This window comes from Chaetura pelagica, unplaced genomic scaffold, assembly GCF_000747805.2.
Source record: "Chaetura pelagica isolate M959 unplaced genomic scaffold, ChaPel_1.0 scaffold548, whole genome shotgun sequence".
In the NCBI taxonomy this organism is placed as follows: domain Eukaryota; kingdom Metazoa; phylum Chordata; class Aves; order Apodiformes; family Apodidae; genus Chaetura; species Chaetura pelagica.
In genome coordinates, this window is record NW_009970728.1 from 1,412,922 (window position 1) to 1,420,801 (window position 7,880).

Sequence of the window (7,880 nt, forward strand, 5' to 3'; positions counted from 1 at the left end):
TGGGGGGGGCGACCTGCGCTTGGAGCCCCGGCTGCAGTTCGAGCCCCGGCTCGCCTGGTCCCGGCTCTCGCCTGGTTTCGCTTCGCTCCAGCCAGACCCAGCTTGACCCAGCTTGTCCTATCTTCACCGCAGCGTGGTGAGACAATTCCGGCTACCCCAGCTTACAGGGGGAAGTATAATCCTATCTTACCTGCACACAAATTGCGACCCTATACAAGACCAGCATCGGGCATATTTCCTCCCCCTCCTTCCCTCATTTAAATAAGTAAATAAGTTGTGTAACTAAGGTGTACCCATATATATTCCATGTGTTTTAATCACTCCTTTTGAACCTCCTGTCCCAAATTGCTTTGTTTTCCCCACAATAAACTGTGCATTTCGTAAATTCTAATTGGGGATTGGCTGCTGTTATTGGAAATATTAGTAAGCACTGAGCAAGTTATTCACTCGAAAAAGGAAGGGCCAAAGCCCCTGTCTCCTCTGTGTGAGGCGATACCCACGTGTGGACCTCTCAGCACATCCTGATAAGCTTAATACACTCCAAAAAGGAGATATAATAGGTCGTGGATCGCGACACTATTCAGTGAAATCAATCCACATTCCATAGGCCACGATTCTGGTTTGTTTGAGAAAGTAAAAAAAATAGTTATATGAAGCTATAGGGAGTCTATCAAACATTAAGTGTTGGTCCCATGTAGAACTACTATCTCAGTAGTGTCCTATAGCACAGCGATCACTGGGACACTTGATCTTCTCCATGTCTGTGTTTGTAGCTTGACCTTAGAGTATATAAATACATTAAAAGTACCTGAACTCAGGACATGCAATGAAGGAATGGGCTACAAAGTATTTGCTCACAACTGCAGCTCTTCTGTTCAGCCAGCATGTGTTCTAACATCTTGGCATGAGTGCACAGAATATTCTTGTATGCTCCCTAACAAGGAAATTGCAGACCTTGGCCTCAGGTCATGCTGGCATGGAGGCCATATGGAAAACAGAATGTCTGGGTTAGAACCCAGCCTGTCCCAGTAGAGGACTACAGGTATCTCTGTGTCAATCTCAGGGACTGAAGCAAGTTCTATTAATAAGACAATCTTTGTTCATGTAAAAATTCCAGGTGAAATGCTCTTCTGTCTAGGTTCACTGTAGATACTTCCATGAACTCTTTATTTCCTGCCTTCATTAGTCATTCTCCTCTCTGTTCTGTTCATCAGACAGAGGTTTATTTTACTCCTTTACCTACCCCAACCATCATTTATCCAAGATATTTTCCTCTCTGTCAATGGGGCTAAGGGAAATCACCCCTCAGTGTGGGAGGCCTGGGAGTTTATTCTCTCCTCTTTTTCACATCTTAGAATAAAGTGAAAAACATTTTCCTTCACCAGAAATATTTATGCCGTATCAGCATCAAAAAGCCATTTTCTTGTTTTCCCTAATGACTTTATCAGACACACAGCAACACAATGAAAGATGTTGTTGTTATTCCTTTTCCTTTCCTTGATCTTTATGTTTTCATGGAAACATCATTAGTGAGGATAATAGTTGTGCCAGAATATATTCAACACATGGGCCTGGCACTTTCATTCTAATGTGTCACCAAGATTATAGTTGTGTTGGATTGGGTTTTTTTTTTTCCTTTTTAAGCTCCCTGGTATTCACTAAAAGCCTGCTCAGAAGCAGAAACCCTGGGTTACCCTTCTGTCAAATTTTAGAGGGGAGGAAGTGCGAGACTTCTCTTCTACCTTTCCATGTAGTGGGATTGGTATTTGCATAAGCTGCTAACATTTGAAATACCAGACTTGAATTCAGTTTCTTGCTCTTCCTCCAACCTGCTTTGTGAATTCCAAAATGAATTTTCTCCCTAGAGAAAAAAGGAATTTGATCTACGCCAGCTATGCTGACTACCAGTATGATGAAATATGATCTCCTTACAAGTGCTGGCTGAAACCTACCATATAATTAAAAGTGGCATAAGCAAACAGCCAAATAAACAATTTTTAAACCCCTTACATTCCACTGTTTCTTTTATCTGTCCTGGTTAACCTGCTCCTTTCATTAGCACAGCTTTTTCAATTTAATAGTGATGATTACAGTATACCAACCTGAGTCCCGGCTTATCTAAAGTAAAAAAAATAAAATAAAAAATTCATATCTAGGAACACTTTGCTGAGAACTTTCTTGTGCTACCAAGCAGCTGCTGAAGAAAGCATGACTTTAGTCTCACTGAACAGTTATTTTTCAGGAAATTATATACCAGTTTTGGCCTTCTTCATCTCCATTTCTCTGTGTTAGCAGTCAATGTCTACAGAAAAAAAACATATCTAAAGAAGGCAACTGATCTCATCTTTGAGACAGAGACGCCTTAGACAGTAGAGACAGAGAGTAAATAAAGACACAATGTTGCACACAAAGCAGAAGGAGGAAGAGCTCATCACTTGCCTGACTCCCAGTGCAACACTGCTTTTGTATATAGCACTCAGGGCATGTCTCCAGAGAATAAAATTCCACTAGTTTGTATTTGGAAGTTGTGTAACTTAAACTGCGTGAAAGAGCCCAAACAGATAAACTTCGCTTTTCAGGGCTTGCTAACTTGCAGTCAGTAAGCAAAGTGGGTTTATTCTTCTGTCACACAGAGAGGAAGCAAAAGCAAGTTTCTGCCATAAACTATTGTATCATTTCCCCAGTCTCAGGCTCTCCCTGGTCTGTGAGGGCACCCTCTCAGCCATACTCCTTGGTTATATGCTGGAAAATTTGTATGTATGGTTTAGTAATATCTGTCATTTAAGCTTGCTGCATTAATTATTAGTTTCCTTAAATTTGAAAGCTAGTTTGCAGACAATTATGTTGGGGTGTTTTTTTCTTTATTTTGTTTTTTTGTTGTTTGGTTTGGTTTGGGTTTTTTTTATTGGGGTGTTTTTGTTTGGTGTGGGGTGTTTTGTTGGGGTGGTTTTGTTTGTTTTTTTGCAGTGTTATTTGCTCAAATGAAAGGATTGAAAATGCATATTATTTTTTTAACACTTTCTCAGCTGGTCTCTTAAGAAGAGACTCCTGCAGGCCTTTCCCTCAGCAGTTAGCTCTTCTCTGTGTATATCACTGGAGTGCCCTGTTCATAGTTCATCTAGAAGAGAGCGAACTGCTTAGCCTCACTTCACAGGTCTCAGGTCCCAGCTGAGATCTATTCATGAGATGCTCTACAGTACAAATCAAGAGACCCTGAGGGTGCTGTACAAATTCATAACAATAAATAATCCAGTCTCAGTGTTGATGCTACAGCACTTAAAAAAACAACCAACCAACCAAACAAAAAAAAAACACTGTAGAAAACACTGGGGGAAGGCAGCATCACAGGGAGGCCTCAGAATGGTATTACAGAAACTCCAAATCCACCTATACCCGGCGCTGTCTGGGTGCCTGGGCAGCAGACAACATGGGCAGCATCTGGGCAGTCCCCTTCACAGTAGCAGAATGGAGACCCTGTAGGACAGCAAGGGGGATCATCTGAGGGTGTGCCCATGTGAAGTGTGATTGCCCTAGGTTTTCTTTAGAGATAATGGTGGGATTTGAGAGTCCAATCTAGATCTGGACTACTTTCTCTCTCTGTTATATTTGAGGTGAAATAGGGTAGTCAATCATCTAAATAAGAAAAAAATCTAAACCAGATGAAGTAGGTCCAAGAGTATGACCCAAGTATAAAAATTATTATAACCCTCAAATTATGCAGTTTAATAATCTATGGAGTAAACACTAATTATTTTGTTTGTAGCACTTCTTTGCTGCATACTGCTTTTTTCCTCTTGTATGGTGTAATAGAGAAATAACTAAATCCAATAAAGCAAATAGATCTTGGGACATAGCAGAGTGACTGGATATCCTCCTTCTGTAAAAGAATCCTGAAACAATTTGAGACAAGTATACCTAGGGTCATGCTTCTTTCAGACGCCTGCCTCAATATTGGAAACAATTGATTTTCACAAAGGAACAGCTAAGAAATACTTCTCCTTCTGTTGTGTGGGGCTCATTGAACAGTCACTGTATGCTGAAATTTTCTGGAATAAACAGGAATCATTCAGAAGGTCTTCTAACCTGCTCCTGCAGCCAGGTTACCTTTGTGATAGCAAATTGACCTGAGACAGAAGGCCTCCAATTTCTAGGTCTTTCACTACTGCTTCGCACAGCACTTTCAATGTGTTCACTATAAATATGTTAGATACCTGATCATAGCATAGTTTTTGTAAAACTGAGAATGAGTTAAATAAGACTGTGTGCCACCAAGTGATAGTCAGTATTTCAAAATATGGAAGATTTTTTGTGTGTGCTTAAAATGTGTCACAGCTTGGTTTTGTTAAGCAGACTATTCCCAAATGTGCTCAACTCTTTGCCTGGACTGAATTTTGGCAGTTTAATGACAGCAGTACCTCATGAGATTTTATTGAGTTTTGAAATTTATTTAGGAATGTAAGTCCAAAGAATAATTTTGCTTGTGTGTTACTACTACTTCTCTTATAATTTCTGACAGAAGAAGTGTGGAGAAAAGAAGATTAAAGGTTGACCAAATGTATCTCAAAAATAGCTGGATCTGTAAGACAGAAAAATCTACAAATAAAAGTTGGTGTTGGAATGCCAGGTAGTAAATTTCAAATTACCCTGACAAGGAATTAAAAATATTTTTTTTTTGCTTTCTTAAGAAGAGAAATCTATAGACATTTTGGGTTTTTTTTGGCATAATCATTAAGTATTTACGTTAATAATAATAACAAAAATATATATTGTCCATGTTCTATAAGTTGTAAATTTGTCAAGAACTAACAAAAACAAGAACTGAAAGCAGCAATGAGGAGCAGAGTTCATTATCACTCTAAAAGCTGTTGTAACTCCTAAGAGATAAGAAGCTTTAGGTATAAGCAAACAGGTTAAAAGGAATTCCGGCAAAATAGGGGAATTGGCACTAAAGACCTGATCCAAAGTCCATTGAAGTCAATAGAAAAACTGCTATTAACTGCAGCGGGCTTCAAATTAGGCTTAGAGTTCAAGTGCTTTGCCAGGGCTGCATTGAAAGGATGAATAAGTGCAGAATAATAAAGAATAAAGCAGTACTGGGGTGAATGACGTAGACTCCAATAGTAAGAAATATCAAGGAGCTAGAGCTGTAGAAGGCACCAAGGCTGTGAGATGAATGTAGAGCTGTGTGTGTGAATTAACAGATCCATTCACATGATTTTTCAGACATTCACTTTTCTGAGCAGTAAATTCACTCAGTTTTGTGGTTTTTTAAATTATTATTTGTTTTGCCTTTTTAAAAAGCATGTATTAACATATTTTTAGTGGGAAAAAAAAAAAAAGTTTTAAAAAAAAAAAAAGTGTGCTGTTGAATATTGGTGGCTCCAGGATGCTGAGTGGGAAGGAAATTATTTATAATACATTATAGGAGTGGGCACGATAAAAGTCTGCAAAAAGATTCTATTGCTCTGCAGCCTCTGGTCTATGCATAACTTAAGCAACAAGGTGCCACTTGCAGAATGCATGGTTTTAACCTGAAGCTATTACCAGCATTTGAGATAACATATTGTTTAATCCTTCTAACTCCAACATGAATCATTCAGAGGGATGAGGGGAGGAAGGGAAAGACGCCTCAGAATGGTATTACAGAAACTCCAAATCCACCTATACCCGGCGCTGTCTGGGTGCCTGGGCAGCAGACAACATGGGCAGCATCTGGGCAGTCCCCTTCACAGTAGCAGAATGGAGACCCTGTAGGACAGCAAGGGGGATCATCTGAGGGTGTGCCCATGTGAAGTGTGATTGCCCTAGGTTTTCTTTAGAGATAATGGTGGGATTTGAGAGTCCAATCTAGATCTGGACTACTTTCTCTCTCTGTTATATTTGAGGTGAAATAGGGTAGTCAATCATCTAAATAAGAAAAAAATCTAAACCAGATGAAGTAGGTCCAAGAGTATGACCCAAGTATAAAAATTATTATAACCCTCAAATTATGCAGTTTAATAATCTATGGAGTAAACACTAATTATTTTGTTTGTAGCACTTCTTTGCTGCATACTGCTTTTTTCCTCTTGTATGGTGTAATAGAGAAATAACTAAATCCAATAAAGCAAATAGATCTTGGGACATAGCAGAGTGACTGGATATCCTCCTTCTGTAAAAGAATCCTGAAACAATTTGAGACAAGTATACCTAGGGTCATGCTTCTTTCAGACGCCTGCCTCAATATTGGAAACAATTGATTTTCACAAAGGAACAGCTAAGAAATACTTCTCCTTCTGTTGTGTGGGGCTCATTGAACAGTCACTGTATGCTGAAATTTTCTGGAATAAACAGGAATCATTCAGAAGGTCTTCTAACCTGCTCCTGCAGCCAGGTTACCTTTGTGATAGCAAATTGACCTGAGACAGAAGGCCTCCAATTTCTAGGTCTTTCACTACTGCTTCGCACAGCACTTTCAATGTGTTCACTATAAATATGTTAGATACCTGATCATAGCATAGTTTTTGTAAAACTGAGAATGAGTTAAATAAGACTGTGTGCCACCAAGTGATAGTCAGTATTTCAAAATATGGAAGATTTTTTGTGTGTGCTTAAAATGTGTCACAGCTTGGTTTTGTTAAGCAGACTATTCCCAAATGTGCTCAACTCTTTGCCTGGACTGAATTTTGGCAGTTTAATGACAGCAGTACCTCATGAGATTTTATTGAGTTTTGAAATTTATTTAGGAATGTAAGTCCAAAGAATAATTTTGCTTGTGTGTTACTACTACTTCTCTTATAATTTCTGACAGAAGAAGTGTGGAGAAAAGAAGATTAAAGGTTGACCAAATGTATCTCAAAAATAGCTGGATCTGTAAGACAGAAAAATCTACAAATAAAAGTTGGTGTTGGAATGCCAGGTAGTAAATTTCAAATTACCCTGACAAGGAATTAAAAATATTTTTTTTTTGCTTTCTTAAGAAGAGAAATCTATAGACATTTTGGGTTTTTTTTGGCATAATCATTAAGTATTTACGTTAATAATAATAACAAAAATATATATTGTCCATGTTCTATAAGTTGTAAATTTGTCAAGAACTAACAAAAACAAGAACTGAAAGCAGCAATGAGGAGCAGAGTTCATTATCACTCTAAAAGCTGTTGTAACTCCTAAGAGATAAGAAGCTTTAGGTATAAGCAAACAGGTTAAAAGGAATTCCGGCAAAATAGGGGAATTGGCACTAAAGACCTTATCAAAAGTCCATTGAAGTCAATAGAAAAACTGCTATTAACTGCAGCGGGCTTCAAATTAGGCTTAGAGTTCAAGTGCTTTGCCAGGGCTGCATTGAAAGGATGAATAAGTGCAGAATAATAAAGAATAAAGCAGTACTGGGGTGAATGACGTAGACTCCAATAGTAAGAAATATCAAGGAGCTAGAGCTGTAGAAGGCACCAAGGCTGTGAGATGAATGTAGAGCTGTGTGTGTGAATTAACAGATCCATTCACATGATTTTTCAGACATTCACTTTTCTGAGCAGTAAATTCACTCAGTTTTGTGGTTTTTTAAATTATTATTTGTTTTGCCTTTTTAAAAAGCATGTATTAACATATTTTTAGGGGGAAAAAAAAAAAAAGTTTTAAAAAAAAAAAAAGTGTGCTGTTGAATATTGGTGGCTCCAGGATGCTGAGTGGGAAGGAAATTATTTATAATACATTATAGGAGTGGGCACGATAAAAGTCTGCAAAAAGATTCTATTGCTCTGCAGCCTCTGGTCTATGCATAACTTAAGCAACAAGGTGCCACTTGCAGAATGCATGGTTTTAACCTGAAGCTATTACCAGCATTTGAGATAACATATTGTTTAATCCTTCTAACTCCAACATGAATCATTCAGAGGGAT